This window comes from Macaca nemestrina, chromosome 4 (genome assembly GCF_043159975.1).
Source record: "Macaca nemestrina isolate mMacNem1 chromosome 4, mMacNem.hap1, whole genome shotgun sequence".
NCBI classification, from domain to species: Eukaryota; Metazoa; Chordata; class Mammalia; order Primates; family Cercopithecidae; genus Macaca; species Macaca nemestrina.
The window spans coordinates 159,663,200-159,680,733 of NC_092128.1; the positions used below are offsets into that span (position 1 = coordinate 159,663,200).

At 34.9% G+C, this 17,534-nt stretch overlaps 1 long non-coding RNA gene across 5 annotated transcripts in view; it reads right to left on the bottom strand.

The window, feature by feature from the left end:
- Positions 1-17,534, bottom strand: part of LOC105483471 (uncharacterized) — a 277,589-nt gene that overhangs the window by 227,175 nt on the left and 32,880 nt on the right. For all 5 annotated transcript variants that reach the window (XR_011622713.1, XR_003018404.2, XR_011622714.1 and 2 more), the window contains exon 2: positions 3,114-3,253. This is a non-coding gene — a long non-coding RNA (uncharacterized lncRNA). The remainder of the gene's footprint in view (positions 1-3,113; positions 3,254-17,534) is intronic.

The window sequence follows — 17,534 nt, forward strand, 5'->3', positions numbered from 1 at the left end:
TCAGTGGCCTATGTAGTAGAGATTTGTAGTAATAGCAGTGGTGGCATAGATTGTAAATATCTTTGGAGGTATGGGATTTGGGGGTTTTCTGTACCTCCGCCCGCATTCCATATAATGGAGAGATATAGATGGGGATATTTCTCTTAGTAGTAAATCTAATACGGCCTACAAGGGCTGCCATGGTCCTAGTTCTGGGTGCAGATACTCAGAGTGGCTGTGGAGCCAGGGCCTAGGCTCAGGGTCTTGTGAATCCACTGTGGCACCTAAATCTTAGGGTGCAGGTTGGCGTTCTCTCTCAGAGTTGGATGTAGGTTGCCCATGGCACAAGGATCTGACTCTGATGCACCCTGCAGCAGCTCCGGTCCAAGAGGTATAGTCATAGTTGTCCAGTATAGGTATAGTATGGATGGCAGAGCACAGACCTGGCCTGACTCTAAGGGAGAAAGAGTTCTCTGGGTTTAAGCCTGGAGTGCAGGATACAGTTGTGATTCAGGAGCCTGAGATAATAGGGTTCAGTGGCAACTTGGGTCCCTGCAGATGAGACACCATGTAATGGTGAATCTAGACCTTAGGATGATGGGGCTCAGCAGTATCTCAGGTTGAGGCCAGGTGCAGCAGCAGCAAGTGCCCTAAAATGACTGAGCATGGCTATTGCTCGAGCCCGGTGGGGGAAGGCAAGAAGCAACACAGCAATGATTATACTCCATCCTGGGAATAGAGTCACTGCTGTGCTACTTCTTGCCCCCAAAGGGGTGTCTCAGAAGCTCAGACGTTAGGGGACTAGTCCAGCTTCAGGGAAGCAAGATTCTACAGTTGTTTGGCCTATAGCGTGGGGTGTCTCAGCTCAGCCTCTATGCTGCTTCCCTAGAACGGGTGGTGCGATCTCAGCCCAGCTCTGGCAAGTGCAGCTGCTTAGCTCAGTCAAGGTACTAGTTACCCGGGTGCAATGTGCCACTTCATCTCAGGCCCGGGAAGTGTGCCTGTTCTTGGTGGCCCAGGCCTAGAAATGGGTTTTCAGCCTGACTCTCTATAATGTCAACTATGTAAAACTTAGGAATCTCTAAGAAACAAGTAAGGCAGAAGCATGGAATTCATTATTTCATCTTGCTGTCCAACTTTTTAAAATAGTCCCCTCTCAACATCCCATATATAGTATATAAATAGAATACTTTCAGCAATATTACTATTGACATAGTACAGGACAGAATATAATTCTGGAAGACTTTTGTTCTTGTGTTTCCAAACGGAACTTCATAATAAAATCCACAGCTTGGGCAAATCTCATAAATTCTTTATCTTCAGTGCTGAAAATGCTAGGCAGTTTATGGCAATAATTTTCACAAACTTATTTAAATGTTTAGTCTCCATAGATTCAGAACTGTAAGAAATTAATTTGTATGGAATGTATTGTTTTCAGGTTTAATTAAATATGCTTTGTTAGGACATTCTGCTTATTAATTCATTTTCATAAGCTGTAAAATATTAACCAGTAAGACTTTTCCTTGAAAGATTCCTGTCCTAATTGCTATTCTAATTGAAATTAAATAATTAAAAATCAAACATATTTTAAAATGGTTTAACGCTATAAGTGCTCTTCCCTTATTTTTAATTACTTAAAATTCTTAACTACACTATAAACATACAATTTTACAGTGATCATTAATTATTGAAGTATTTTACCTTTGAAATAACATATATACATATCAACTTATTGATGAATTTTCAACACAGAAAACATTTAAGGGAATTTTCCACATCAACTTATATCTAGAATGTTCTATCTATTTATAATGCATATTCAGATATCAAAAATAAAATCAAATAGTATAACTTTCTGTGTTTCTGAAATTGGATATGATGATAATCTATGGTATCAAATGCTTATTGGCATCATTATTTATTGGAAATTTTAAATAAAGTGACGGTGTAGTAGGCATTCACTATTTGGTTATCACAATAGCTGAAGTCAAATCCAAGGCTGAGGAGTTATTTGTGGCCAAACACCAAGACCGAAGTTGAACTTTGGCACATACAAAAGCAGCAGCATACGAAACAAAAGTAGAGCACGTCACCAAACATTCTTTGAAAACTTGCCAGGAATTGGCCAGGCCATCCGGACATTCTAGAGAAGGTGTGAATTTTACAGTTTGCTTCAAACGAAAACACATCCACACAGAGAGGTATTCTTAATGTTCCTTACTCAAGGTAGCCAGCATCATTACTATTTATTTTCTTGTAAAGCCACAAAAATTTGCAAATAACATCCGCCTTCTCTTACTAATTCAGTTTCAAGAGACTACAATGTCTTCAAACTGCCATAGAGACTTTTCAATGTAATATTTTTATGTTTTTGTTCACAGCTTTTTAATTTTATTTTTTCAGTTATTAAAATCCACTGGCTCATATGAACTGACCTATCAAAACAGATGCCTGAATAGTGCAACTCCTATTTGCCATGGACATATAGGCAAATCCGAAAGTATTAGTTATTAGGTTTCCAGAGAGGTGGTAGAAAATATGAATCTATGTGACTGGAAGGGTCTTGAATATATTTTGGAGAAGATATTTGTATCATGTCATTTGTGTACCTTGATACTTTCAAAGTTAAATACCCATTCTTGGTACTAGCACTCGTCTTTCCTAAACTTAACTCCACTTTATTCCCATGTATCTCTGCAAAATGCAGTATTTCTATTGATATCCAAGCAAGTTCTAAACCTTGATGCATTCTGAAGTTGAGGACAGTGACTGGGGGCACTGGGGGCAGAGGGGAGGGTTCAATAGAAATCTATTCTCTTAGGTTTCATCATAAACATATTTTATTTCAAGCACTGTTAATACTTAAAGCAAAGAGAGAAAAATTCCCAGGGTACACTACATCTTAAATTATTTGAACCACAAAAGTAAACATTCAGGGAACAGATCTATTTCAGTGTTTTGTCAATACCAGCTTTAGTATTGCCACTGGGCTTTATAAGATTTTGAAGACTTAGATTTCCTCCTTTTCTAAAGAAGCTTTGGAGCTAAATTTAAGTTATTATCAATTTGAGGACTAGACTATTTTTTTAAGGTCTGACTTATCATTTGAAAAGAGTTTAAGAATTTTAACTTACTCTGTTCCCCCAAGAGTACTCATGTAGATTTTTCTATTCTTCCTTTCAAATCCCACACAAGATATATCCATTGTGCCTTATTGCGAACCAGAACTCTTCCTGCGTTGCCTTAATCTTATTTCCTTTGGCATAGAGCAGCCCTAAAAAGGATATGAGATGAATAAAAAAATTCATGAGATTTTACAAAATAAACCCAGGGGTTTGTTTTAAAAACAAATACTAAATGTTGTTTCAGGAAAGTCTTGCCATTTTAGTAGAATCTGTAAAGGAAAAACATTTTCGACATCACGTTCACATATTGGGTTAATTGCAGCCTATACAAACATAATCTTTCTTATTTTCTTTTTAAGGAAAAAAGAGATATATGCTGATATACATCATATATAAATACACATATACACAAATTATGGGTTCTTGTTTAAAGTCACTTAACAAAAAGATGAAACACAAACACTGACCAAACATAAATGGATTAAATCAGAGTTTAGAAAAATAGTTCCCAGGGATTTCAATCCCCCAAAAGAAGTCATTTTAACCTTATCAAAAACAAAATTAACTTCACACGGGTCCACTGATTTTCTCAGCAACTTGGAGTGAAATAAACGACATAGAAAAGCATTTTGAAAGTGGGTCAGATCCGGGAGGCTTATAGGCAGTTGTGTCACATAGCTATATATTTTAGAAACTGCAAATGCATTTATTAGAAAATAAAATCTTAAAATGGAGAATCAAATACTCAGTTGCCAGTTCGAATTTTTGCAATAGCCATATGCAGGAGTTTGGCAACTTTCTTCAAACAGACACATCATTCTGGAACTTTGCATCCTGTCTCATACTGAGTCTACATCATAATAGTCAAGTATCTTCTCACCCAAGCAATGTCTCATTCTGAATCTCCTCCTCTCTGTTCCCCTACCACTCAGTGTATACCTTTATTATTGTATTTCTCAACCTAAATATTTGATTTAACTCTCCATTTTTTCCACTACACTGCTATCATTTTGAAGGCATAGGTTATGTCTTCTCCATTTTGTATAGCCAGTGCATGACCCATAGCAGTGTGTCTTATTATGAGCCAAATAAACCTCAAATATATATCCTTTGTGTTGCCATAGAGGAATACCTGAAGATGGGTAATTTATATATTTGTATATATACATAAATTATTATATATTATATAATACAAATATACGAATATTATATTATATTATATATTATTATTATATAAAATTTTATATAATTATAAAATATATAATGTTATATATTTAATTATATAATATAATTTTTATGTTATATATTATATTATATTATTTTATTTTATTTATTTATTATTATATATAATATACAATTTATATATAACTTAAAATATATAATATATATTTATATATTAATATATATTATTTAAATAATATATAATTTAATATATATTATTTAAATATATAACTTAATATATAATTTTTATATATATTACTTAAATCTATATTAAATTAATATATTTTATTTAAATATATAACTTCATATATAATTTTAAATATATAACTTAATATATAATTTATGTATAACTTAAAATATATATAATATATAATATTTTAATATATAATAATATATAAATATAATTTATATTTATATATTACCAAATAAATAATGTTATATATTTCATATATAATTTATATTTATATTATTTGTATATATAATACATATAAATTATATTTACATTATTTTTAATATATTTTAAATATATTATATTTATATTATATATATCATATATTATATTAAATATATAATATATTTTATATATATAATATATATTATACTATATAATATATTATAATAAATATATATTATATATTATAATAAATATATATTATATTAAAAATAATATAAGTATAATTTATTATATTATATATTAATTATATATAAATATAATTTATATTTATATTATTTTAATATATTATTATAAATTTAATATTTATATTTATAATATATTATATATAATATTATATTACATATATAAAATAGAATTTATATATGTAAATATAATTTATATTTATATAATATTTATACATATAAATATAATTTTATTTATATAATATATAATATATTTATATATTTATATAATATGTAAATAATAATTTATATTTATATAATATTATATTTCACATATATAGAGAGAGAGAGGGAGACCTAGATCTACTTTAGGACCTACATAGGTCCTAAAGTAAACACACTGACACAGTGTAGGAGTAAATTCTAATATATTATATATTATATAATATATACTATATTTGTACATAATATATAAAATGTAATAAAATATATAATAATATATATATACAAATACATAAATTACCCATCTTCAGTTATGCCTCTATGGCAACACAAAGGATATATACATGAGGTTTGTTTGGCTCCTGGTTCTGTGGGCTGTACGAGAAACATGGTGTACTTTCGGTGAAGGTTTCAGGCTGCTTCCAGGCAGAAGAAGAAAGGGAGCCAGCATGTGCAGAGATCACGTGCTAAGAGAGGGAGCAAGAGAGAGAGATGAGAGGAAGGTGCCAGGCTCTTTTTACTAACCAGCTGTCATAGGAACGAATAGAGTGAGAACTCACTCACTTCCCCCAGGGAGGGCATTAATCTATTCATGAGGGATCTGTCCCCATGACCCAAATTCTTGGCAGTTAGACTCCACTTCAACACTGAGGGTCAAATTTCAGCATGATATGTGGAGGGTCAAATATCCAAACTATAGCACCATTATATTCCCAAAGTCTATGCCCTTCCCCCTACAGCAGACAAATCTTCTAATGAATTTAACATGATTTTGTTTGTATGTGTTCTTTCAAAATGCGTGTTTTTAGTGCACATACATTTTTAGTGTGTATAAATTGGGTTTTTAATATACCGATCCTTTTTTATTTTTTATGAACACTACATTTAGAAAATACATCTATGTAGATATTTATATATTTAATACATTGCTGCATAGTACATATCTAATTTTCTACCAGAATCACCTGGAAATATGCATCTCAAAACAAATAAATTTCTTTCTCAAAGAAAACCAAATAAGTGAGAAGGAAAATCAATTCAGTGTCACCTAATCTTTCACTATAAAGAGTAAAGTGAGTTATATTTAATATACAATATTAATGAAGTTCTTTGAGCGTGCTTACGCTACGCACGCTCAGAGCAGTCACATGTTTACATTTAGGGATATTACAGGGATTTTGCTTGATATATAGCAGATAGCCTGCAGTAGAGAAACCATAAAAAAACTGGGAGAATAAATAATAAGAACTAGAGATGAGTTATAGATCAGTAACAAAGATTAAAATAAAAATTTGGGTTTCTTTTCAATCACTGGCAAATAGTAAACCTTTTCTTGGGAAACAAGAAAGTATCATTATTTAAACAAGTTTTATGTATCTTCTTTTATAAACTCTTTAATTTCTTCCTTCCTTTAAAAGCTAAGTTGATGGAGCCTGAACTACAGTACAGTCATTTTAATTTAATTTTGATAAGGATCCAGCAGGCTTGCAGTTATGATCCCCATTTTATTGATAAAGAAACAGGTGTTAAGAATGTGAAAAAGTCATGGGGCTAACGCAAAGGAGGAATTAATTCAAACCTAGGGTTGGAAGAACACAGGCTTTAGTCGGAAATATTTTATTGAAATCCTAAAACGCTGCTACTTATCAATTCTCTGACATTTGGCATTTACCTACGTTCTCTGTGCCCTGGTTCCTAATCTGTCTAATGAAGTTACTGATGCCTATTTAAAGAATTGCTGTGAGTGTTACAGGGAGTACATAACTGGCACTCACTCATTTATTTATTTATTCTTACTAAGCCCACATATTTCAGGGCCGAAACAGGATTTGAACCCATGGTTTTGGGTATTAATTCATGATTTGTTCCAGGAGACTAGTTACATCCTTAACTAATCAACATACAATATCCTTATATCCAAAGCATCTGATGTCTAAATTACACTGTGTATCTTTGTCTTACTCTCTCTTCTCAATGCCTATTGGCCATAGTATCCTCCTCTACCACTAGAGTCATCTTCCTTCTGGCCCTGTGACTTGATCGTGTTACTAATTTTGGCAGGAAAATACCATATTTAAAACCCTTCACAACATGACCTGTGACTGCTTTTGAAATTCATCTGCTTCTATTGCTTGGGCTCCAGCTTGGGGCAGGTCTGAGTTTTAATCCCATCTTCACTTTGACTCATGAATTCACTTACTCCCATATATATCTGCATCTTTGTTTCACATTTCCACCTTTCTTTAAGGCCTGTGAAGCCTTTTTCCTTCCCCCTAACATAAACACAGCTTCTTTGAATCTTTGCACTTTTTTTTTTTTGATGGAGTCTCACTCTGTTGTCCAGGCTGGAGTGCAGTGGTGCAGTCATGGCTCACTGCAGCCTTGACCTCCTGGGCTCAAGCAATCCTCCCACCTCAGCCTCCCATGTAGCTAGGCCTATAGGCATGTGCCACCACACCTGGCTTCCCTTCCCTTCCCTTCCCTTCCCTTCCCCTCCCTTCCTCTCCCTTCCCCTCCCTTCCCCTCCCTCCCCCTCCCCTCCCCTCCCCTCCCTTCCCTTCTTTCTTTCCTTCTTTCTTTCTTTCTTCTTTTGTAGAGAAGGAATCCTGCTTTTTTGCCCGGGCTGGTCTTGAACTCCTGGGTTCAAGCAATCCTCCTACCTCAGCTTCCCAAAGTGCTGGGATTACAGGCATTAGCTACCACACCTAGTGAATCATTGAACTCAGAACAAAGTTTTCTTCTTCTTCTTCTTCTTCTTCTTCTTCTTCTTCTTCTTCTTCTTCTTCTTCTTCTTCTTCTTCTTCTTCCTCCTCCTCCTCCTCCTCCTCCTCCTCCTCCTCCTCCTCCTTCTTCTTCTTCTTCTTCTTCTTCCTTCTTCTTCTTCCTCTTCCTCTTCCTCTTCTTCTTCTGTACATAGAACTTCAAATTGTAGACATTTGTATTCTTAACTCATTCTCCCTATTAAACTACACCTTCTTGAAAACAAATGTTCTTACTCATCTCTTGTCACTTAATGCATCATGAGACCTTATGCATGGTTCATACTTAGTAAATATCAAATGAACATAACTAAATTAAAAGCTTGAAAGTTTTCACTTCTGGGCTGCAAGACCTGTGTTTCTTAAACTACTTTGGCCTTCCCGGTAACTTTTATAAAAGCAAAATAAATTATCAAGAAGACGACAAAGAACAGTTGACAAATAAAAGAGCTAAACTTCCAGAAAGCAGTGACAGCATTCATTTGACTCACAAGCCAAGACAGCTCAACAACACAATTAAAAGCTACTGAAGTAAGTTGGGATTCTTGGTGAAACAACGTTGCATAATATCTCACAGTGGCTTTAAGTCACCACAGTGCAGAGGGTGAAAGCATTTTCCACTTGGAATCTAAGGCAACTTAAAAGGATTATTGATTTTTTCCTCTACTTATAAATGAGACTCACGTATTAGGAGTGAAAGCTGCAGACCCAACGTAATGACCTTTCTGCTTGGCTTCTATTTCCTAACATAAACAGAGTCACTTTCTGTGGTTAAGAGGATATTAAGCAGTCAATCTTGTAATTGTGTGTGTGTGTGACTGCCTGCTCCTTGAAAGCAAAAATTAGTAGCAACATTTTTAATTTTATAAATTTTGGTTCTGTTCACTTAGTGTTAGAAATCTCAATATCTTACCTAATGTAAATGATGAGTTAATGAGTGCAGCACACCAACATGGCACATGTATACCTATGTAACAAACCTGCACGTTGTGCACATGTACCCTAGAACTTAAAGTATAATTTTTTAAAAAAAGAAATCTCAATATCTAATTGTGTGTTTTCTCTTCCTGCTCTGGTGTTGAAGAGTCTTGTGTTTACTTAACGCCTCATCACTAACACACAAGTTCAGCTGGAAACAGTCGCTTTATTGAAGACATAAGACGTGGCTTGACCTTGTTTAAGATGTAAGATTTAAAATCAACTTATCGTTTCCTGATGCATTATCATAAGAAGAAAGATTCTAAAATATAAAACAGTGGGAAAGCCCATCTTAAAACTGCCCCCAAAACAAAAGCTGTGGGGGTGACAAAGTCATTAAAATCAGATTTTGTTTCGTGTCTGTCAGATTTCAATTTTGTGATTTAATTAGGGATTTTCTGAAAACAAGTAGAGCCTTGGTGGATTTCCTGCTCTTTGTTGCTAGTTCCTTTCTCAGGGATTTACAGTGACTGTATTTTCTCCAGCTTCTCACTCTTTTGAGTGGACTCTAAATTATTTCTGTGTTTATTTTAAGATTTTCTTTCTTTCTTGACTATTCAAAGACATCTACCTTCTCTTTTAATGATAGAAAAGTGATGATCTTGGATGATCATCTGCAACTGCTTCACTGTAAGAAGCAGGAACATTTTGTGATTTGAAAGGTACCAAGTAGATCCTTTCTCTGTCTAAAACTGTTACCTCTAACACACACACACACACACACACACACACACACACACACACACACACAGAGAGACAGTTGTTATGTCTGAAGTTCTCCCATTGAAGGGTTCCCATCAATTCATTCTAACAAACACAAGTTTCACATACCATGTGAGAGAGTCATTCCTTTAGATACTGAAATTACAAAAAGAATATCTGCGATTTACCCAGCACTACTTATGCATCAAGCACAGAACTGAGTGTTCTATTCATATTCTCTCATTTCGTCCTCACATCATCACAATAAGGTAAATATTAGAGCCCTCAATTTCCATATGAAGAAAGTGAGGACCAGAGAAGTAAGTGACTTGGCCAAGGTCACAGAGCCTGTAAGTGCTAAAATGAGCAGGTTTTTCTGATGTGAAAGATTGAACTCTACCTGACACTGCTTCTGTGAATAAGGAAGTCTCTGTCAAGAGGTTGATAGCCAGAAACAAAAGGGAAGTAATTCTTAAGAGTTTGAAAAGAGCCTTCAATTCTGGCAAGAATTCCATTTTTACAGATAAGAAAACAGGTTCAGGGGATTTTCAAAGTTTCTCAGGCTTATAAACCTAGTGTGTCAGTTACCAATTGTAATGTCTCAGCTTCAAATCTCCTCTCCATTGCCTGGTATCCACGATAGAAACAGACCCTGGGTATTAGTTTTCTGTAGTTTCCATAACAAAGTACCACAAGCAGGGCAACTTAAACAACAGGAATTGCTTTTCTGTTCTGGAGGCTAGAAGTCTGAGATCAAGGTGTTGGCAGGCTTGGTTTAATTGAGGCCTGTCTCCTTGGCTTGCAGATGGCTGTCTTCTCGTGTCATTACATGGTCTTCTCCCTGTACGTGTCTGTGTCCTAATTTCTTCCTATAAGGACATTAGTCATATTGGATCAGCTGCCATCCTAGTGAACTCAGCTAGCCTCAATCACCTGTCTAAAGATCGTACCTCCAAACACAGTGCCATCCTGAGGTACTAGGAGTAGAAACTTCCACATGCAAATTTTAGGAGACACCATTCAGCCCTTAACCCTGTACATGTTTTCTCTTGCAGCTACACAGTATTAAATTTTGTCCGTAGAAGGTGCTGAAGGCACACTGGAAGAGAAAGGGTTTCTCATCCTGGTTCTGGTACTGCACTAGACAACCCCTGTGGCATTTGCAGCACAGCCTCTGTAGAACCAGACTCCTGTAGTATGTGTGGCTTCTGTAGCACATGGCTCCAGCAACACCCACCAGACAGCAGCACGTGGCAATTCCCCACAGACAGCTGCTACCAGCTTCCTCTTAGAAGGCTTTCTGGTAAAGGATCACCAGCATGGGGCCTACCATGGGCAGCTTCTCCAGGCGCCCTCTTGGGTGGCTACACAACAGAATCCTGCCAGCCAGCCCAGCACTGCCCCATCTACGGCTTCTCTAGGGAGCTGCCTTGGGGCAGCGTCACAGTGAGTTCCAAGGTACGGCGGTTCTCCAGAGCAGCTTCTCCCAGCAGCTCAGAGAGAGGCTTCTCAGTAAATGCTGCCAACATGGCACCTCACGGTGGATGGCTTTCCCTGGAACTTTTCTGGAATCCCCTTGAGTGTCCTTGCAGTCTTGTGAACGTCTCTGCCATACGTGAGCTACTGCTGCTCCGTCTCCAAAGAAATCCAGACTGTCTCAGGATGAGAAGGGGCATCCAGATTTGACTTTTTTTATTCCTTGGATATTGTTTCTTATACCTAGAGGGTAGTGGCTGTTTCCTATACCTGCTAATCTTCTATTTATTTATTTATTTATTTATTTATTTATTTATTTATTTATTTATTTTTAGTGGTTTTACTTCTAGTCAATCTCCTGTTAGTCCAATACCCTGTTAATAATTTCTTATATTAATTGTTTCTTTTTAAAATTATCTTTAAATTCAAAAAAATCTTTGTGGTTTCTATCTACCAATTAGACCCTAAAACAATTGGTAAGTGGCAAATCTAGTACCCAGATAAGCCTATAAAAAAAAGAAAATGCATAGGTGTTACAGAGGTTGAAAAGGAAAATGTAAAACTGTCATTCTTTCCAGAGGATAAGGTCATCTATCTAGAAATGCCAGCAGAATGGAGATGAGGACCATAGATGACAGAAATACAATGGAAAAGAAATTAACAATGAAATTTAAACTGCAGGTCCTTACATAAATTAACAACGATAAATAGCTATAAGCTTGGGATTGTAATTAATTTGTCTCTCTACCAAAATTCTAAAAAGTGTAGAATTGAAGAAAATAAAAGTCTATAGGAATGAATGACATCAGCTAGGGACTAGTTTTATAAGCAGAGGGAAGAGGGCTGATAACAATGAGAAATGTAGTAGAGATAGAATAGCCAGCAAAGAGACTGACAAGGAAGGAACAAGAAAAAATGTGGGCATATAATGTGGAATCCTAGTAAAAAGGAATCAGCAAAACTGTGGCCCATGAGCCAAATCTGACCATCCTCCCACCACACCCTCCAACCTTCCACCCCCACCTGTTTTCGGACAGCTCCTGAGCGAAGAATCAGTTTTATGCTAACACAGAAAAGTTGAATAGTTGCAACCGAGACCGTAGAGCAGCCAAAGTCTAAAATACTATCACCTGGCACTTTACAGGAAAAGTGTCATGACCCTGCTTAAGAAGTGTCTCAAATGCCTTTGTGAGACAGAGGAAAATAAGGACAAAAATATGACCATTTGTTTGCTTGAATTCTGTGTCCTCTGAATGTGGATTTCCCCTCCCTGAAACTCAGATCAGATACAACCTAAACTTTTTCTCCTTAAAATGGAACTTTACCAACTCTTGAACTCCCATTCTCTACAATTCAGGATATATTCAGTCTTATTTCATATACTTATCCTACCTAGGGAATATCTAAATTCCAGGCAGCTTACTCATCCCTCTAAAATTGAGGAGAAGGTCAGCCTGGTCTACGGCAATCCTCCATCATCTACTGACCTCTATCAAGATGCACATTCTCACCAATCTTTGATGCTTGGCACTGACCTCTGGTGTATTATCTACCCTTTGATCACCAGGCTGATGCCAGCCATATGCGGTCTTCCTCACACCAACGATGCCAGGCGAAGTCTTCAGCTTACTCACCATTCCTTTTTCACTGCTCTCACTTGAACTCTAGGAGACTTTGCTGGGCTTTTTCATGTACCATACTGGATGGGCAGAAATCTGTGAGAACTTACCCCTCTACTGACATCCTTCTATTCAACCAGTTCTCTGGGGGCTTGGGTTCACACCAGGCCACCCCAAGAAAGGAAGGCACAAGTGTTGTTCAGTCCAAACTTATCAGAAACAGAGAGAAAGTGGGTGTATGATTTTTGAACTTGCTTAGAGACATTCTCCAAGGTCTGACTCTTCATTTTCTCTCACAGATCTGAAGCTTTTCCCAATTTTAACAATTCTTTCCATGGAAGAAAAACTAATTCTTACAGCATTTTAATTTTTTTAATCATCTTTAATACATCAGAATAAGTAATGAGTGAGGCGATATCATGGCATATTTCATATGTATTAAAAATTAATAAAGGAATTTTATTAAAAATTTAATGCCCATAAATTTTACAACTTAGATAAAATAGATAATTTCCTTAAAAGGCATAAATTACCAAACTCAATAAAGAGAAAATAGATAACTCAGATAGCTGTATGTATCAAATAAATTGAAATTGTATTTAACAGTCTTTCTCAAAAGAAAACTAGAGATCCACATGTTTTCACTGGTGAATTCTACCTAACATTTATGAAGAAAATAATGCCAAGTCCACATTAACTCTTCCAAAAAATTAAAGAAGATGAAATACTCATCGTATGAAGCAAGGATTACTCTGATACCAAAACAAAATACAAGAAAAGAAAACAACAGACCATATCCCTTATAAATGTAGCTGCAAATATTCTAAACAAAATTTTAGCAAATCAAATTTTACAGTACATTGAGATGATAATACATCATGACCAAGCTGAGTTTTTCTCATAAATGCAAGGTTGGCTTTATATCTTCAGAAAAAATCAATGTATTAAAAGGCTTAAAAAATAAAAACCATGTGACCATCTCAATAAATGCAAAAAAAAAGCCTTTGACAAATTCTAACACCTGTTTCTGACAAAAATAAATAAAAGTCTCCATATCAGGAATGAAAGGGAACTTTCTCGAACCGATAAAAAGCATCTACAAAAAAAGTGGAGCTAAGATCATATCTAATTGTATAAGTTAAAGTAAGAGCAGAATGTGAATTGTGTTGATGTCAGGTTAAACACTGATACTTTGTCCTACAGGCCAGAGATGGCCTATTGGTTTTATCTCAAATGCCAAATCTAGTAAACTACATTGACAAGACTTCTGAGACTACATTCAACCTTTGCAAGAAATAGAGTTTTAAGATAAGGGCAATATGAAATAGTACGTGCATGTTATCCTTGCTACGAACAATAGGAAATTACTGACAGTACAGGAGCCACATCAATAGAGAACACAATAGAATTTCAAACTTGAAGGGACATAAAAATTTAAACTTGTGCTCTATTTTTATTTTTATTTTTTTATTGTAGTTTAAGTTCTGGGATACATGTGCAGAACCTGCAGGTTTGTTACATAGGTATACATGTGCCGTGGTGGTTTGCTGCACCTATCAACCCGTCATCTAGGTTTTAAACCCCATATGCATTAGGTATTTCTCCTAATGCTCTCCCTCCCCTTGTCCCCCATTCCCTAACAGGCCCCAGTGTGTGATGTTCCTCTCCCAGTGCCCATGTGTTCTCATTGTTCAACTCCCACTAATGAGTGAGAACATATGGTATCAAATTTGTATTTTAAAAAGAACATACTGATGAGGGGGTGCAGAATAACTCATATAAGAGACTAAATATGAAGCTATTATACTTGGAATAATGAGGTGCCTTTCCAAGATTTAGAAAAAGTATAGACTACTTATGCCTACAAAGATAAGAACGAAAATATTATGAACCATATTAAAGAGGCCAAATAATTCTTACACTAAAGCTCTAAAAGAATTCAATGAGGGCTTGGTCATAGATAAAGAAATAATTTATTAATCAAAAGGAGGATGACAATTGTTATGATTATTGAAAGTGAAACATCAGTAAAGAAATATCAGTTGGTCTATAGCACTCTTCAATGGAAAGGATGCGCTGAACCATAAAAGGAATTGTCTGGTACTCACAGCCACTATGACGCTAAGCCACTATGTTCACTAAGTTCATAGTGAACTCATAAAATTCCTTTTATGAGTTCATTAGATTTCCATAGCTCCATAAGACTAGTCATTAAAATCATCTGATCAACACCCCTTACTCTGATTCTATTCCTACCATCGACTTTCTGGTTATCTTTTGGTTTGCATGTGATTTACCTTTAAAGAAAGTATACTGATCACTGAACTCTGCTCTCTGGTTCAATCTGTTTTGTATTATTAATTTCAAAATTAGCATTACATTTTATATATGCATCTATTATGACTCAGGCAGTTAAGTTTCAGCACCCTCTAAGTTCTACATATATTAATTCCCATGTTTCTAAGACCCATCCAATGCTGAAATGTAATGACTAAACGAAGTTACCACTATTATGGAAATATATAGCTCCGTCTCACTGCTTACCTCCAAATTGTAACAAATAGCATAATACATATTTGTTTTGTTGTACTATAAAGAAAGGTGGAATATATATATATGTATAGTAAAGATCTTAAAACTAATTCCTTGCTATGTACCCAAACCCAGGTAAAATTATGTTATGGAACACGATAAGAATAATGCAGTTATTGTGTTAAAAACAAACAAACAAAAAATCTATCATATACTTTTGAATTTTAGAGCTAAATTGGCCGTTACAAAAGATAAGAAGATATTGCCTAGAAATCTGATGATCTAATGTGACATATTTCATTCTTCTCCCCCTTCTGGTATTGAACAATGAAAATACAAAATGTTACCAATAATAGCTACCTTACTTGAATATAATTGTCCATGCTGCATTAATTTTTAATTAATTTTTGATAGGCAAGCATTGTGATATCTTTCTGCAAAAATATTAAACATGTAAATTATATTCTCCTTTAATCAGCTTATTATGTTAAGAAAAGAAAAAAATTATTTTGGCAACTTCAGCCTTCATTGGCTTTCTTTTTTCTTGATTTCCATGAAGACTTTAAGGGCATGTTCTCATTAGATCTTCCACATATTTGCCCATTTTTCATTTTTTGAAATTAAAAAATATATATATGAATGATATCAGGCATGCTCTTGGCACTTCTACATTTTAAAGCTTACAAATGGAGTTCAAGATAACAAACTGCCAAAGACTGTAGGGAAAACAGAGAGCAAACACTGAGTGTGCCAAGCAAGTTGTTTGCCATCAGTCATATTGACATAATGTGCCTACATTGAGAGAGACATAACAGCATCCTGCTAGATAATTCTAGGGCAAGGGGGTGAAAGCTTTATAGAACAATTAGTGGGTTATTCTTTTTACCTATTTAAAGAATGATTACAAAATGACATCTTAGTTTGGACTGCTGATTGACATTGACTCATTTGTAGTCAAGAATTTTTAGCACAACACCTGGAGAAAGAGATATGGACGTAACCAGACCAGTATTGTGTTTTTATGTGACCCAGGCGATAACCTTGAAACAATAGAAAGACAACAAATTGAAAACTGGCATATTTTTATATAAAAATATAATTTTTACCCTCAAGAAATTTACAATAAAATATAAAATTTGAAAATATGAATGTAAGGAAATCTATGCATATTCTTTTTCTCTTGTCAATAAATTTACATATATTAGGTAACTTAAAAGAGCTCTGAGAAATAAGCAAAAGATGAAAACCATACAAAGAAGAACAAAACTTTCTTATTTCGTATTTTGAGGGAAAAAGTATTCATCTGAAAGTCTTAGTTTGGTAGTGGTAGACAGTCGCGATATTATTTTAGAACTTGCCTGATGGGCTGGAGATATTACATAAGGGTATCTACATCATAGGACCAGGAAAACTCACATTCTTTGATTCATTCAGCTAGTTAGCCCCTCTAGTGTGGAGTACAAGTTTAGGGTGAACAAAAATACACATACAGAAATTATGTCATAACATGATAAAATGTAATAAAAAATAATGAATATCATATGGCTGAAATGCCCTTCATTTAATTCCCAGACTGATTATTAAGATATTCAACTGACCAGTTTAAAACCAGACAGCTAAAAATTCTACCTAGATGTGTCGTGCACTGCAAACCCATCATGCTGAAAATTAGATTCACTATATATTCATCTAAAAATTATTTTTAGAACATACTGTGTTCAAGGCAACGTGACTTTTCCTTCTCCTTATTTCTGCTCCCATGTTCAGAAAACATCACATATGAAAGTAGACCAAAGACTAAATATTACCGGCTACTATATACACCAAAATCAGTTTTTATCAAGTATTTGTACTTCTTCATAAGTATGGACATTATTCAGCAAATAATTGCACAAAATAACCTATTAACTTGGCCAGTTGCCTTTGGTTCCCTCTGCACCTTCTTGTTTCAGAAACTTCCCGTCTCAGTATGGTACAACATCCACAGGTCCCTGTTTGTGGAATCTCTACAGTGGATCTCCACTAGGGTCAGAGTTTTTATTGGCTTTAGTAAAATCAAAGGCATGTAACTATCATTCTTGGAGAGTGTAGAATTTTGTTTCTATCATAAAATGTTTTCATATGATTGACGATATACCAGAAATATCACTGCTTTACAGTACATACCTCTAGAAATAGTGAGGGAATTTCAAAATGTTGGTTTATACCCCAAAAAGACAGTAAGAGAATAAAAGATGTGCTAACTGATGAATTCAGTGAATAATCTCTCAATGGAATTCTCTCATTCTTTTCTTACTACTATACCC